Below are 18,099 nucleotides of genomic sequence, written 5' to 3' on the forward strand. Positions count from 1 at the left end.
AAACTATCCATGAAAACATTTATGGAATGCAGTTTCGGTTTTGCAAGCTGCTACACTACTTTCCCCTCCCTTTCTGTTGCAACTCTAAAAGATCAGAGAAATATTTTATGAGTTTAGATCAACATATTAGATTGTGTTTGTTCTTTGTTTGTTCTGATACTTTGTCTATCACAGCTCAATCACATCTTAACTGTTGGTCAACAATTAAAAAGTGCAGCATTATTTTTAATATAATTATTATTTGTTTATTTTATTTATCTATCTAGCTATTTATATCCTGCCTTTATTGTTTTTACAAATAGGGTGGAGCATGTCTAATTCACATTCCCCCTCCTATTTTCCCCACAACAGTGACCCTGTGAGGTAGGTATAGCTAAGAGACTGACTGGCCCAAAGTCACCCAGCTGGCTTTCATAACTAATGCAGGATTTGAACTCATGGTCTTCCACTTTCTAGCCCAGTGCATTATTTTTTCCACTAATGGACAATTTCTAAATGTGCTGCTAAGAATCAAGACGTATTTGTGAAATAAGAAACTAATACATAAAACAAAACCAAAACTAATAAAAATAAGAAATATCTTTCTACAGCATATCCCAAATATTATTCAATATTTGTTTTTCATCTTAAAATGCTATATAGAAATATTCAGAAAATTCTCCATTTTCCCCATCTTCCTTTTCTTCCTTTAAATGCTATTGTTTATCTTTCCTTTTTTTAACTTTAAAACCAAATCATGAAATAAATCCAAGAATACCTTGTTCTACCAATCCTTCTCTGCAAAAAAAAATTAGGAAGGAAATTCTCTTTCCCACACACGAAAGGAAGACAGCTGATAGAGTAAAAAAAAATCTGCAGTGAAATAACTAAAACAAAAACTGGCTTAGTAATTTTGAAGATTTGGAGGAAAATTGTTACTCGTTGTGGGAAAATAATATCTCAGTTGGGGAGAGTCCCAAGTTATTTTTATGGCCTTAAAATATATTTAGCCTTGTTGGTAATGTACTCTTATTCTGCAATTTGGCGTTATTGTTTCCCTTGCTTATTTTCAAGCTAGCCTATTAAGTCAGGGTTTTGTAAGAGTTCATTCGGTGTTGTGTGGATGATTCATTTATTTTGCATTTCTTCCTATTTTTTTGTTCTTTTTCCTAATTGTTGGAAATACAGCAGGTGATTTTATTCCTCGGGAACTGAGCTGGGGCCCAGTCTTGTAATGAAAAACAGGAATAGATTGAGTTTATGACCAGGAGTCCAGAGGTTTCAGAAGTCCTCATTCCTAAAGGCTACAGGTAACCATAGTTTGGTTGCACAACATGCACAGCTAAGCATGGAAAGATGCTGCCCAGTTGCTTTGTGAGTTTGGGGCTTGATTTGCTTCTAGAAATAACTGCGGGTTTTTATTTTCAGTAGTATTTAAACAATTGTTTAAAAAGTGAAACTAGCAGCGAAATAGCCACAAAAAGCAATTTTTGTCTCTAGGGAAAGAAAGGACTTTAGATGACATTTCCATTATATATTCTGGGTGGTGCGTAAATGGGAGGGCAATCATTTACCACTGACAGCCAAAATGCTGGAAATACTAGGGAGGTTACAGAAGGGATAAAAGTTAGCTGGGTCTTTGGAAATATAATAGCTAATACTTGTTTAAAGTGAGTGGCAGTAATTATGACATTCATTTTCATACAAGATTGAAGCTGACCTTCAGTAAGGAAAGGATTTATAACTCAGGCAGTGACATTATAGGGTATTAATGCAAGCAGAGGGAGAGAGAGAGAAAGAGAGGGAGAGGGAGAGGGAGGGAGGGAGGAGAGAGAGAGAGAGAGAGAGAGAGAGAGAGAGAGAGAGAGAGAGAGAGAGAGAGAGAGAATATGAATAAAAACAAAAAGTTGTGTGCAGGAGGCTTAATACGGGAGGCATTCTCTAGAAGGTTCAGAACTGGTGAACGTTGAGAAGTCAGAACTAGAATCTGTTGCTCGAACTCTAAAGGAGGGGTGTCAAACTCAGTTTCATTGAGGACCGCATCAGGATTGTGTTTGACCTCGGGGGGGGGCAGGGGGCATGGCCATTGTGGGCATGGCCAGCTTGACATCCCTCAGGTCAGGGGGGGCTGTGGGGGCCTGGGGGCTGTGCCAGAGACAACGGGCTCCCAATCTATGTTTTCGGTTGGGATGACCTCCTACAACCTTCTGCCAGCAAAAATGGAGCTCGGAAGGGCCACATGAATTTCCAGGGTGGCCTCGAGGGCCAGATCTAAGCACCTTGAGTTTGACACCTCTGCTTTAAAGCAATGTTCTCCATTTTAGAGTCTGCACACTCTCAATGAGAAATTCAAGCATAGCATCTCTAGAAGTCGCAGGTTAGAGACTTGTTTACCAGAGGGCAAATCAAATTATGTTGTCATGTATCCTAAGAGAAGATAAGAAAAGCATTTCTGGTCCCAACCTGCAAAGACTGATCTCCCTCTCTCCCTCCCTCCCTTCCTTCCTTCCAAATCAACATGCAAGGTCTTAAGGTTAGTTACTTTAAGACCCAAACGCATTCCCCAACATTTCTTCCTACAACGTAGGGTCTATCACTTATCCGAGACAGTGATAATAAGATAGAAAAAGAAAAAAAAGAATGGTAGATAATATCATCAGAAGGAGCTTAGAAACCAGAGCACCGACTTCAAAACGTCCCACAAGATGCTATTTGATATCTTTTAGAAGAAGTTGTCTTTTCATTGACCAGCCAATATCTGTAATAGCAGAACATTTATGGAGATTGCTGTGTTAGATAGCCTGTGTTTTCCATCAGTTTGGCTTTTGCATCAAAGGGAGTGGAAACTGTTAATTTAATAAATTAAAGGCTCATTCAGAATCAGCATGATTTAAATGCTGCCTCCCTGGGTCAGTACAAAGGGTTTCTTTTTAGGGGGGAAAATATCTTCTTATGCCTGAATTAACAATTCTCTTTAAAATATGAGCATTTTTAACTGGAATATTTAAGTATGCTATAAATGAAAACAATGTTGTTAAATATGAAATCTCACAAAGTGTCAATTGCTAAATGCAAACTGCTTCTAATCTATCAAATTTGGTCACCCAGCAGGCATGATTGCATGCCATTTATTAAATACCCATGGTTAGGTTTTCAAACATTGGCAATAAAAATGTAGAAAGAAAAGATCAAGTGTTAGAAATGAGAAACAAGGCTCTTAGAGATAGAGAACAGATTATAGAGATACAGAGTGAGGAGAAGAAGACTTGATTAACAAAGAAAGTTAGACTCAATAACCCTAAAGCCTTGCATATTTATTTGATTATAGAAAGAGAGGGAGGGAGGGAGGGAGGGAGGGAGGGAGGGAGGAAACCACTCTTTGGAATTAGCTAATGATTGATTGATTGATTGATTGATTGGCAGATTAAATATTTTTCTTATATCCTTTCATAGGTTTACATGATAAATATCAGATTATTGTGATTGTTCATTTACAAGAATAATTGGGAGCAAATTCAAGCCAAATGAATTCTTACTTAACTCTGTTTCAATACAACTATTCCTAATTCTCAGCCAGCAATATTTAAAATCCCAATGCACATTGGTAGGGCACAAGTTTGGAGAAAGCTGTTTTGTCATATATAAATGATTGATTCAGACAGATGTTAGGTTTATCATTCTTTACTTCCAAATCATTCTCCATTGGGAATTTGCTATAGGCAAGGTTTATTAATCCTGCAGAACTTCAATTTTGCCTTTGCAAATATGAAAGATAAAAGAGTAAGCATTGCTAGTTTAGCTGAGATATCTTCCTGGGAGCTGCAGTGAATTCCACATTTATGAGATAATCATATACTAGATTAAAATCCTATGGAGGGTTGTGGGGGTTTTGTTTGGGGGAGGGGGGATAAACACTTTAAGCCACCAAGTAGCTCTGAGACCAGATAAATACATTCCTAGGAATCATTAAAAAAATAAGGAAGCAATTTAAAAGCATACATAACTCTAGTTTGTTAAAGTTTTGCTCTGCTCCACTTTGTGGTTTTATCTCCATCTTTTGGAAAACATCTTAATTCCTTTCTATCAGAAGTAGTTATTTCATTATTTCTGTCCTTTAAGAATTGGTGGATTGAATTCTCTTGAAAAAAATGATGGATATCTTGGTTACTTTATTACAATTCTGTGCAGGAAATACTGTATACAATTATAAATAATATCAGGGAAAATAGCCTCAAAGAAGAACTAGGGTAATTGAAAATTTTGGTTTGGTAAATGATATTTTAGACCCCTTCCTTCCTAGGATTAGCAATTTAATATGCTCAGTAGCTTCATGACTATGGAATTGACTCCAACACAAATACAAGATGATTAGAGGACTGAGGGGTAAAACATATGAAGAATGGCTGCAGGAATTGGGTATGTCTAGTTTAATGAAAAGAAGGACTAGGGAGACATGATAGCAGTGTTCCAATATCACAGGGGCTGCCACAAAGAAGAGGGAGTCAAGGTATTCTCCAAAGCACCTGAGGGCAGGACAAGAAGAAATGGGTGGAAACTAATCAAGGAGATAACCAACCTAGAACTAAAAAGAAATTTCCTGACTGTTAAAACAATTAATCAGTGGAACAACTTGCCTCCAGAAGTTGTGAATGCTACAGCACTGGAGTTTTTAAGAGGATATTGAACAATCATTTGTCTGAAATGGTGTAGGGTCTTTTGCTTGAGCATGGGGTGGACTAGAAGTCCTCCAAGGTCCCTTTCAACTCTGTTATTCTTTTTTGTTTTGGTAGGGTCACTTCTGCCAATAAGGTTCAAAGCGAAGGGATGAAACAATGTAAAGACACATGAAATTTCTGGGGTGTAAGTAAAAGCCACTCTTAGGACAGGGGTGTCAAACTCGTGGCCCACAGGCCGTACGCGTAACACACTGTCCACGCCCACCCCAGGTTTAGCGAAAGGGAAAAAAGTTGGGATACATCATGTGATGACATCGTGCCATCATGAGTCTAACACCGCTGCTTTAGGAGAAGATATTCAATAATTTTACCTGCAAAGGGGCAATAGCAAATCACATCTGGGTGGAGGGAGAATCAAACTTTCACTCATGGTATCTGGAGATGAACCAAGGATTATCCACATTCTCTAGTCATTGTAGGTACTAATATGGAAAAAAGAGATCCTCATTTTACAAGGACACCTACAATTGGAATGTCATAAGCATGAACAAAAAGAAACATGAGATTATAATGGAAGAACTGAAGATTACTAAAACATGGGTATTAGCAGAAGTGGTATTCAGTGCTGCCACCTGACAGCTGATTATCGGGTATCTGGCTTGCATGTGCAGGGGGGCAGAGGGAGGTGTGCGGGAGGTGTGTGCGCATGCACAGGGATGCACTGCCCACGAGGGGATGTGTGCATATGCACAGACGCGCTGTGAGCGAGGGGGGAATCATGCACAAATGCACAAAGATGTGCTACACATGAGGGGTGGAATATCATATCCATGCGCAGACATGCTGCGTGCGAGGGAGAATCGCACACACGTGCAGATATGCTGCACATGAGGGGGAATTGCACATGCATACACAGGGGGTGTGGGGGGGCACCACGCATTGCCTTCTGGGTTCTGGCACACAAGCACATGCAAGCGAGCACTCACGCTCAATTACTGGCATGGGAGCCGAAAAAGGTTAGCCACCACTGTTCTATAATATGTCAGGACTTAAAATGGACACTAACCTCAAAAATGTCATCAAAAAAGCACAACAAGGAATGTTCTTCCTGTGCTAGCTCAGACTGTCCAAGGAACTGCTGATACAATTCTACAAAGGAATTATTAAGTTTGTCATTTGCACCTCTATAAATTGTTTGATTTGGCACAACCACCAAACAAGACAGACACAGATATCAACAGACAGTTAGGACCAGGGGTGGGATTCTACCAGTTCACACCTATTTAGTAGAGGTAGAACCGGTTGTTAACATTCTAAGCAGTTTGGAGAACCGGTTGTTAGAAGAAATTACTGGCCTAATCCTGTAAGGAAGGCAGGAAGGAAACATTCTGGTGTTGCTTACAGAAACTGCCTCTCCGTTAACCCTTATTACATTCTTGGCAGGACTAGACTTCCTGTCTCAGGAACGTCTCTGGAGTTTTTTCCCCCTCCTTTGCTGGTACTTTGTTTGTGTGGAGTGACCATTTAAAGTTACAATGGCACTGAAAAAAGTGACTTATGACCATTTTTCACACTTATGACTGTTGCAGCATCCCCACAGTCATGAGAGGCCAGGCGAGGAGATGTGTGTCTCGATGTGAGTGATATTGAGTTGGCCACGCCCAGCCAATAACATGACCACCAAGGCATGTCCACCCAGTCATATGACCACCAAGCCACGCCCATCACCTAAGCCATGCCACAGAACCGGTTCTTAAAAAATTTGAATTCCACCCCTGGTTAGGACTGCAGAAAAAATAATTGCAACCAGCCTGACTTCCACTGAAGACCTGTATAATGCATGAGCCAGGAAAATGGCTGTGGAAATATCTACAGACCCCTCGCATCCTGGACATAAAACTGTTTCAACTTCTTCCCTCAAAATGATGTTATAGGGCAATGCATGCCAAAACAATCAGACACATGCTATCATTCTGCTAAACAACTAATTCCCACAACACTGTTTATGTCCTAAGACTGTGATGGCGAACTTTTTGGGCACCAAGTGCCCAAAGTGCGTGCACATGCACACATACCCAAAATGAAAGGTTTCCCCCCCTGCACATGTGCCCTACCCCCTGCATGTGCAGCAGAGACCCAAAGACCAGTTGGCTGGCAGGAGGCATGCGCACATGTGTGGTGGAACTTAGCTGGGACAATGGCATGCATGCCCACAGAGAAGGCTCTGTGTGCCACCTGTGGCACATGTGTCATAGATTTGCCACCATTGCCCTAAGATGTCAAAACACCTAGTATTATTTACTATCCTCTCATCTGTCCTATTAACTATTTCCTTAGATTCTCATGACTATAACGTTGTTGTTGTATCTCATGATTTATGTTGATTAACAGATAACAGATAACAGATAATCAGAGTTGGAAGGGACCTTGGAGGTCATCTAGTCCAATCCCCCACCCAAGCGGGAGATCCTACACTATTTCTGACAGATGGGAGTCCAATCTCTTCTTTAAAATCTCAAGTGATGGCGCTCCCATAACTTCCAAGGGCAAGCTGTTCCATTGGTTGATTGTTCTCATTGTCAGAAAGTTTCTCCTTATTTCCAGGTTAAATCTCTCCTTGTTCAGTTTCCATCCATTATTCCTTGTCTGGCCTACAGGTGCTTTAGAATATAGCTTGACCCCTTCCTCTCTGTGGCAGCCCCTCAAATATTGGAAGACTGCTATTATATATCCCCTGGTCCTTCTCTTTACTAGACTAGCCAAGCCCAGTTCCTGCAACCGTTCATTGTATGTTTTAGCCTCCGGTCCCCTAATCATCCTGGTTGCTCTTCTCTGTACTTTTTCTAGAGTCTCAACATCTTTTTTATAATGTGTTTTGTTCGCTACCAACACCAACCTTAGGCAACAAAAGTGCATGTGGTACACATGGATATTACCAAATAAACAACACCAATACCAAACTGACTATATAATAGAGAACAGAGGATGGAGAAACGAAACCCAGTCAGATGAACATGAATTATTGTAACCTGGAAAATGGAAATATTTCAAGGGAAAATTGTAGAGGATACTTTGATTTGAAGATTTGAACTGGAGGATATATAGTCAGAATATAAGATCAATATAAGGAGCAGATTCAGTATCAACTTATCTGAAAAAGAACCTGTGATGCTTCAGTAAGAGACAAGAAACATTGTGAAAACCTAAGTAGGGAAAGAAATCATCTGTTCAAAGAGGAATGATGCAAGTAACTTTCAGAACAAGCTATCATGATGGCCAAAGGAAGACAAGAAATAAAAGCCCTGTGTAACAAGAAGGATGGGCAGGATGAGGAGTGAATGCAGACTTTCCAGGTCAGGGAAGAAAGAGCGAGCAAAGATATCTCAATCAAGAATACAAATAAAAAGAATAAAATAACAGGAGGCAAGAAAGAAAGTCTGATGCTGCAAGGATATATATACCATTGCTATGTGGGATGTCAGAACTATGAACTAAGGCAAGCTTGATGTTGTCAAAGCAGAAATGTCAAGAAGGTAAACCTTGACATTCTGGAATCAGCAATCAACTGGAATGGGTCATTTCACATGAGAGTAGCATCGGATCTTATACGGTGAGCAAGAATATCAAAGAAATGGTATCAGCATCAATAAAAGAAGGCTAAAGTCAGTGTTCAGATAAAATCCAAACTATGACAGGATGATCTCTATACATAAGGAAAACCTTTCATTGCTACATCAATCTCAGTTTATGTTCTAACCAAAGATGCAAAGGAACCTGATTTTGAACAGAGCTATGCCAACTAACAATGTTCTATTAATACAACACACAAAAAAGTCATGTGTGTCCCATGAGCAACTGGAACATTTAAAGTTGGAATTAAACCAATATCTGGAATAATGGGAAAATTTAGTCTTGATGTATGAAATGAAGCTGACAAGAGACAAATAGAAGTTTGAAATTACAATTGACATATTATGCATAATATTAACAATCTCGGAACTTAAGGAATCTCTTATTGAAGGTAAATGTAATGGTCTGTAAGAATGTCCTTGTGAAAGAGGAAGAGTTGGAGGAGGAGTTGGAAGAGGAGGAGGAGGAGGAGGAGGAGGAGGAGGAGGAGGAGGAGGAGGAGGAGGAGGAGGAGGAGGAGGAGGAGGAGAGACAAGGCAACAGATAAAAGACAGCTGAGTCCACAGAAGGAATGGGGACATGGCAATTGTCTCAGAAGGGACCTTCCCTAGTTTTTTGGGCTGTAAAGGTGAGGGAGTAAAGATTCTGTTAAGGTAACCTTACAATAAAGTTAGTCTAATACTTATGGTTGGTGTTTCTTCTCTGGACTATTTTAAAGGATTGACAGTAAAAGACAACAGTGGAAAAATCAATGAAGAGGAAGAGGAGGAGGAGGAGGCAATATTATGTTAACTACTATTCCCAACAGAATGCAAATAAGTAGAACAGTCATGGAAAATAGTAACAGATTGTCTTTATGGGTTCAAAATCAATGGACAGGTGACTCTAATTATGAATTAAATCTGTTTCTTGGGAGTAAGTCTACGACAAAAAACAATCTCTGGAATAGAGATATCACACTGTCACAAAAGTACATAGTGTCAAAGCCATAAACTTTTGAACTGTTGCATGCGATTGTAAAAGCTGGACCATCCAAAAGGATGAATGAAGAAAAATCCATACTTTAGAACTGTGGCATTGGAGAAGATGGTTGATAGTATTTTGGACAGCAAGAAGTACAAATAATTCAATGCTAGATGAAGTTAAACCAGATTGTTCAATGCAAGCACTAATAATGAAGTAGGTGCTTAAATACTTTTGACAGTTGATGCAGAAGCAAAAGTCTTTGGAGAACAACCTGATGAACTGAGGGCAATAGAAAAAGGATTTTGAAAAAGGCAAAATCCCTAAACACTATCACTGATATTTACTAGTATTCAGAAAATCAGTTACTCACAAACAGCCCTGACGAACATCAGATTACAAAGATTCAGAAATGTCTGAACAATTGAACAAGAAGAAAAATAAGGGAAGAGAACCTCTGTTATTGAGATCAGAGAAATCTCTTAAGAGGTCAAAGATATTACAGAAAAAAATAATAACTCTTTTTTATTCTCTTCTACTAAAGAACAATCACAGGCAATAACTACCAGAAGCAAATCTATTTGAGTCAAGAAAAAGTGAGATACTATATGGAAATATTTTACAAAATAAATTATAGAAAACACATCTGTAGAGAAAGAATTGACTACATTAAAAAGTGAGAAATGTCTAGCAATAAATCAGCTGTCAAACAGAGATTGGGGGGGGGGGGAACACAATTCTTCTGAACTAGTGAAACTTGCAAAAGAAGAAGTTGTTGAAGAGGCAACTGTTCTGTGTCAAAAGATATGGAAGAAGACTACATGGTCTAGATTGGTTAGACCCACTTCCGACTTGGAGGGGGATAAAGAGCTGTGGTGGCGCAGTGGTTAGAATGCAGTATTGCAGGCTGACTGTGTCCACAGCCAAGAATTCAATCTTGACTGGCTCAAGATTGACTCAGCCTTCCATCCTTATGCAGTCAGTAAAATAAGGATCCAGATAGTTAAATTTAATTAAAAAATAGTAAGTAACTATACTGCACTCTTCTAGACAAACAACTCTGATGTTATTCCTAGGATGTATTGGTACCAACCCTCCAATCACAATCCTGCTGTTACAGTCCCAAGTGCTCCTACTGTCACTGGGGTCACTTTGGCCTTTATTTTCCACATTCCTTCTTCAGGCTTCCTCCTTGGTACTTTTCTAGCTTCCCAAATTCTTTCTTCCTGATGTTGCTGTCACTCACCCCTGCTACATCTATCACCACCATGTTAACCCCGAAGTTGGCCAAACTGTGGCCATTTTCCTTTTGGTAGATTTCTCTAGGGAGGTTTCCTTTCTCATTGCTGCAGGGTTGACACGGTCTTCAGCAAAGGGGCCAGAAAAGTGGGGTTGTAGAGACAGCTGGGGTATTGTAGCCTAAATAAAAATATTTCCCCTGGGAATCAAGGACATTGGTGCAAGTGTTCAAAAGGTGGAGACTGAGGTCACCTAGCAACTGGACTGTATGCTGATTGGAACATGTGACTGAGACTCTTCTGGGGGGAAGTGACAAATTTTTAATTGGGTGAAAAACTAGTGGGATCTTAGAGCTGTTTTTTCACCAGAAATATGAATGAATGAATGAATGAATGAATGAATGAATGAATGAATGAATGAATGAATTCTTTATTGGCCAAGTGTGATTAGACACACAAGGAATTTGTCTTGGTGCATATGCTGTCGGTATACATAAAAAGAGATGATACATTAGTCAAGAATCATAAGGTAAAACACTTGCCAATTTGATATGTCCCAATAAAATGTTCTTTGAGGAATATGCCTGCCTCAGAGTTTTTATTGAATGGGACATATTACATGGAACCCTGACATTAAACTGGCTCTTGACACACCCCTGTTTTCAGGTCATGATCCATGCATGTGCACAAGGGATGTACTTGTGAAGGCAGGAAACTACTTCCATTAGACTGACCCATTTATCTTTGTCACCTCTCTCCCCCTGTTACTTCTGGATCCTATATCCTTGGGAAGACAAACACCAAATGAATCTCCCTGCCTCAGAAAAGGCAGAGGAACACAAGCCCAGATAGATAATAAGATATGCATGATAGAATCTATGAAGGACCTTTGCCTTATTTTATTGAGTATTATAAGGAGGTAATAAGGTTGATTATTATCCTCGACTTACAACCACAATTGACCCCAACATTTATGTTGCTAAGTGACAAATTTGTTAAGTGAGTTTTGCTCCACTTGATGACCTTCCTTGCCACAGTTGTTAAGTGAATCACTTTAGTTGGTAAGTTAGTAACATGGTTGTTAAGTGAATATGGCTTCCCTATTGATTTTGCTTGTAAGGTCACAAAAGGTAATCACATGACCCAGGGACATAAATATGAGTCAGTCGCTAAACGTCTGAATTTTGCTCATGTGACTGATGCAATGATTGTAAGTGTGAAAAGCGGTCAGAAGTCACTTTTTTCAGTGCCATAATAACTTCAAACGGTCACTAAATGAACTGTTGTAAATCAAGGATTATTGGTAGTTTGAGCTAAAAAAGGTTACTTTGCTTGGAAAGGTTGAAGGAAGTTTAGAAAAGGAAGACTGAAGCTTCCTTGTAAGATGAGGGATTATTATTAGAAACGGGTCAAAGTGGAACTTTCTCTATACAGTATAGTCATCAAGAGTCAAGTCTAACCCAATGGATCAAATGAATTAATAAAAATAACCCATAATCTATACACTGCTTAATCCAGTGTTTTACTCAGGGAATACCACCATCCAAATCTAGAATGAGAACCCTTGAGAGATGGTTTATCAATTATCAAAAAACAGAATGAATTAACTGCATCTAGATCAAGATGTCTTTATAAGATATCTGCCTAATAATGATGTATGTGAAAAGAAAAAAAAGGGAATTTGAAAATCCAGTTATTTTTGGTAATGGTTTATTTTAGTTCCTTTGAGGGTTTCTTTCTTTCTTTCTTTCTTTCTTTCTTTCTTTCTTTCTTTCTTTCTTTCTTTCTTTCTTTCTTTCTTTCTTTCTTTCTTTCTTTCTTTCTTTTTTTTCTTTCTTATTTCCTCCCTCCCCCACCCCTTCCTTCTTCCTTCTTTGGTTCCTGGCAATAGCCTGGACAACTCCCTGCAGTTTTGTTACCAAGGTTTTTCAGAAGTGGTTTACCATTTCCTTCTTCCCAGGGCTAAGAGAGCTGGACTGGCTCAAGGTCACCCTTAGGCTTTGTGCCTCAGGCAGGGTTAGAATTTACAGCCTTCCACTCTCTCGTTTGCTGTCTACTGAACAGAACAAATTTTAAGTGATCCTCTTAATCAAATCTTAATTTTAATCATTCTTTAAACCCAAAAAGTAAATTTGTAAACAATATTAATAATGTAGATTACAAGAAATTACAAGTTAGACATCACTGGCAATAACCTAAGCCAATGTTTCCCCAAGAAAGATATATGGGATATCAGTTCTGGTCATTGCCTTTTAATAGTCTGCAGACTGCTTTTATATAGATTATTTATATATGTATCTATTAGCTGCTTTTTTATATAAATTTCCTTCCTTTGCACACTTCCTTGAGCACCATAGGTGGTATATAACATTCTTTCTTTCTTTCTCTCTCTCTCAAAAGATTATGCTTAAAGCTGTCCGTGGTATGCTGGTTTCCCATTAAAAATACATATTATTTATTTAAACAATTTATATGGCCATCCATCTCACAACAGCTCTCTGGGCGGAGTACAAAGATTAAAACAATAGCTAGAAGCAATATCCCGTGATGCCTGAAGTGAACAATACATCCAGTCACAAAAACCATTTCAGCAACACAGCTTGCCTGACCTCCTGGGAAAATTAATTAACTAATTTTCAAAAAGAAGACACTCTTGACCATTGGCAAGCCTGGGCATCCAGTTGGAGACCCAGGCTCTAGATTCAAAGGCAAACCTAAGGCCAACTACCGTATCTGCAGTGCAAAAGTCCAGATGATAGCCAGGTGGCAGCAAGGAATTAAAATTGATTGTATTGTTTTGCTGTTATATGATGGTGGCTTAGATAAGTGCAGTTTGGGACATGGATAAATTCTGTATGAATGTGAATTAAAAGCTATACCAAGAACATTCCCCAAATTGTTTTAAAGCAGTACTTCAATGGCTTACAGCAATTTGACATTAGAAAATGAATCCAGGATAATTTATGAGCCACGGTGGTGCAGTGGTTAGGGTGCAGTATTGCAGGCTATTTCTGCTGACTACTGGCTGCCTGCAATTTGGCAGTTCAAATCTCACCAGGCTCAAGGTTGATTCAGCCTTCCATCCTTCTGAGGTGAGTAAAATGAGGACCCAAATTATTGGGGGCAATATGCTGACTCTGTAAATCGCTTAGAGTAAAGCACTGTAAAGTGGTATATAAGTCTAAGTGCTCTTGCTATTTGCCTTTATTATCACTGAAATCTCCTGGAATCCCTGTGTTAGATCATTTAGAACAAAGTCCCTTAAAAGTAGATTTTCTAGACATTGCACACATATGCAATATGTATACTTATTGTACATTTATAAGCGTGGAGTCCTTGGTGGACTCTGAACTTGGTTATTTTCTTGCAAATATTTTATTACCCAGCTAGATAAGATCATCAATGAAGTTGTGCTGATGGACTATTTAGTTGGGTAATAAAATGTCTGCAAGAAAACAAGCTCAGGGAGAACCAAGGTCCCCACAGCCTTGAACTGCAAATATTTGTGCCTATTGGCACCATAAATAGGCACCAAAACATTACAGTAGCAATGATGATGTTACCTAGTTTGGTAATGAAACATCTGCAAGCAAACAACCAAAACTCAGAGAGCATGAAAGACTCTATAATTCAATGCTGCGCTTAAATATTTGCCTCTCTTGGTATATATGTTTCTTGATCAATTAGCAATGGAATCTTTGTGGATTGCTGACATGTATTTGAAAACACATTTGGACCCAGTCTCTTTCAACGCATCACCTAAATTATGTATTTGGGGTACAAATTAGAACTGTTTGCCTCTAGCATTGTATCTTAGAGAGAAGTACCGTAACACAAAATATTATCAGGGAACTTGCCACGCGGTGAATTCATGAATAGTATGGATATTTTTTTTGCTTTTGTGCAAATCCAATCCACGGCACTTTTTTTTTAAAAAAAATATATTAAATACTATGAATCCACTTCACCTGTCAGTGCTATTCAAAACACAAAATACTGTATGAATAGGAAGAATGTTCTGGGATCTTTCTGATGATTACAGTTGCTAGGAAAAGCACTTCCTGATATCTTTGTGCTTGGTGTCGTCGTCTCTCTTTGTGTACAGCCGAGGATGACAGGTAAATTCATATCAAGGCATTTGGAAGGAGAAGAGAGAGAAAAGGGTAGGAGGGAGGAGAGAAAAGTTTAGAAATGTTTAAAGAACACAGCTTAAAGTTAAAAGGTGGATGTCATCTTAAATAATAGTTAAGAGTTATCATTTCTTTTCTACGTGGGATTATTGATATCAAATTGGAGAGAATTGTGCGGGGTGCTTCTGCCCCAAATGTGAACGCAAGACAGATTTGAATTGCCTTAAAGCAGCAGACTTCCCAAGATTTACCAAATGTGACATTTTTATTTTCAACCCTGCTCACCAAAATGCTCTGGATAAAGTGGGAGGGTTTTTGAGCTTCTGAGGCACCCTTGCAGTAGAAAGCAGTAACCCTGTGTTTAAAAAAAGAAAAGAAAAACAAAGAGCAAGGCTTTGATTAAACAGAAATTTATGCAATTTTTTTTCTCCTCTGTTACCATGAAGACTCTAACAAGGCTGATCTAAAATGACTCTTTGCAGTCTGATTTCATCTTTGTTACATTAGAATTTTTTTTTTAAATATTTTCCAGCAACTTTAACCATTTTAAGCCATCAGTGGGCATGAAAACCTTGCATCCATTGCATTGCTCCGAAACAGATTTGCCCAACCAAGTTCTCTTTAAGGATTAATGAACTATAACTTCCTCTTTTCCAAGTTAAGTTAGAAATTGGGGAGATTAAATCAACACCCATTAAGGGCTGGGGCCAGAGGTGGTATTCAGCAGGTTCTGACCAGTTCTGGAGAACCAATAGTGGAAATTTTGAGTAGTTCGGAGAACCAGCAAATACCACATCTGACTGGAGATTTTACAGTATTCTTCCCCTGCCATGCCCACCAAGCCATGCCCACAGAACCAGTAGTAAAAAAATATTGAATTCCACCACTGGCTGGGGCCATATAGGAAATTGCAGATTTGGGTTAATGTCAGGGTTCCAAGTAGCACCTGCAACAGAGTCAGAACTCCGAGGCAGCAATCTTCTTCAAAGTACAGATTTATTAGATACACCAATTGGCACAGCTGTGGAAAATCCAAATCTGAAAAGCCTGCATTTTCCCCACTGTATGGCTGGCTGGGGAATTCTGGGAATTGAAGTCCACAAGTTTTAAAGTGCCCAAGGTTGGAGACCCCTGAACTAGACAGTTCACCAACATTTGCCTAAAAGTCCCGTGGGAAAAACTATTTTATGACCCAACTTTGTAAGCAATCTTGATTATTGTATTTATACAGTATTTAAACATCTTACAGTACTCCAGAAGCACATGGCATATAAGGTACAATGGGAATAAAACTGATGGTGAGATCCAAGCTGCTAGCATTGCTTGGAGTGCTGGGTTACAGTCTCCAAATAACTGGAGTTTATGTGATTCAGGGCACATGAATCCAATAAACAAATAGCCACCCAGCCAGCCAACTATCTAACAATGGATGAACGCCAAGAGTTTGACCAGGGCACCTTTAGACATGTCCTTAACTCTGGCCTTGCAATGTAGGAAAACTAGTGCATGCATGTTCTGCTTCTGAACATAATCAAATGGAGTACCATTGAAGAGATGATGTGCCCACAGCCTGAAAATGATATTTCAAATCAGACCTCCAAGTTGGTCCTGTGCTTGGGGAAGTACATATGGATTGTGCTTGTGGGTAGAATCTTGCTTGCACTTTTTATTCTGAATGTTCATTTGGGGAAACATTTAAAACTATAGACTCCTATATAGAATATCTGTAGACTCCATGTTTTCATAGCAACTTGAACATATACCCATCTTCAAATTTGTATACATACATAAAGGTTGTTTTCAAATTAGATGACTATGGTAAAAGTAGATTTAGCTACATCCCTTCCGCGAGTTTATCATGGATTCTGAAGATGACCTGGATACAACTGAAAATGCACCAATTATACTCTACTAATGAAGTCTTTTTCTTTCCCTCAACTGATTCATTCATTCATCCATTCAAATTAACCTGACAGTAGTCAATTTTGCATTCTAGAAGTTTGGAGTTAGCTTTGAATCAATTGCAAAGTGAGAGGCTAAAAGGGAAAAAAGATTGAAATAATAACTTTTGCAGATATTTAGGTCATCCATGGAGATTCAGAAATATTTTTCTACAGTCTCATTGCCAGGTACGTAAACAAGCTAACAAATAGAAAGGCAACAATGGAATCATTTTTTACTCAAAATATGCACGGAGGAGGATATATTTTAGAAAAAAAGGCAACAGAAGAAAATATATACTTGGGAAACTCCATTAAATACATAAATAAAGAAGGAAATGAGAGAGGGAGGGAGGAGGAATGGTTCCATTTTTTAAAAGCACCTACTGGGGATAATTGTATTAAAAATGAACAGAAGAGAATTGTATATGAAAAGGTATCACATGGACAGTTCTACACATCCTTATGCAAGCCTACTTGAAAACTCCCCCTTAGGTTCCATTAACAAAACATTTCCAATTATTATGTTGGAAATATTTCTCGGGTTGCATTAATAATCACTTCTGCGTAAAAACAACATATCATAACCAGTATGCTCCCCTGTTAAATTAATTTTAGACTTCCTAATTATCCATTTTTGCATGTGTGGGAGAGACAACCATGTCTGTATGTTATTAACTTTGGCTTATTGTCAAAAACCAAGTATCAGCCCTAAACCTGGATTATTTTTTTTCACCTTTCAGCTGTTTTCAGGTTAGTTTATGACACATTGCAATTATTTATTCATTTATTTATCTAAATTGTTCTCATGTGACCTCTTCAGGGGGAAAAAGCTTCATAATTGTTAACCAACAAAAAGACAAGAAAGAAAGAAAGAAAGAAAGAAAGAAAGAAAGAAAGAAAGAAAGGGAGGAAGGGAGGGAGGGAAGGGAAGGGAGGAAGGAAGTTATTGATGATACCCAAAGGAATGTCTAAATGTCTACTGTCTGTCCCCTGCTTGAATGCATTCTGTTTAGACAGTTATCTAGTACAAAGATGTTTTAAAGATCATGAACTAAAAGTAATCTGTTTTCCTGAAAATAAGACCTAATGTGTCTTTTAGAGCAAAAATTAATATGACCTAGTCATATTTTCGAGGAAACAAGGGTAGGTGCCTTGACATTAGCCATCAATAATGAGCATTTGGATTACAAACTAAGCAGTAGGAATATACTAATCTTCCTTACTATGGAGACTAGCAAAATATGCTACTTTTTAAATGACAACAGTGTTTCCCAAATTTGCATCTTTGCCTATAAATCTCCATAGGTATATAGATACTATGCATTTAGGAAGCCTATTTTATAATTATCTGTTTTGGAAGGTTTGTTTTCTCTTTCTTGGTGATGCGTAGAACCAATACTCTTAGAAATCCACTGAAGTCATTCTCTGTACCTGCTCCTTAAGATGTCACTGATAGGGAAAATCTTTTTTTAGTGAAGAAGCACATTCAGTTCAAGATATTTCCCTGCCTGAGGGAAGAACAGCCAGACAACCTCTCCTG

The 18,099-nt window shown here is 38.6% G+C and overlaps 1 long non-coding RNA gene across 1 annotated transcript in view; it reads left to right on the forward strand.

Moving 5' to 3' along the window:
• The window catches only part of LOC148131093 (uncharacterized), a 92,067-nt gene extending 90,795 nt beyond the window's left edge, over positions 1-1,272 (forward strand). Inside the window, exon 3 of the long non-coding RNA XR_015748440.1 lies at positions 1,168-1,272. This is a non-coding gene — a long non-coding RNA (uncharacterized LOC148131093). The remainder of the gene's footprint in view (positions 1-1,167) is intronic.
• The last annotated feature ends 16,827 nt before the right edge of the window (positions 1,273-18,099 follow it).

Source organism: Notechis scutatus, chromosome 3 (assembly GCF_049901735.1).
Source record: "Notechis scutatus isolate UNSWTSFEM ecotype Mainland chromosome 3, rNotScu1.2, whole genome shotgun sequence".
NCBI classification, from domain to species: domain Eukaryota; kingdom Metazoa; phylum Chordata; class Lepidosauria; order Squamata; family Elapidae; genus Notechis; species Notechis scutatus.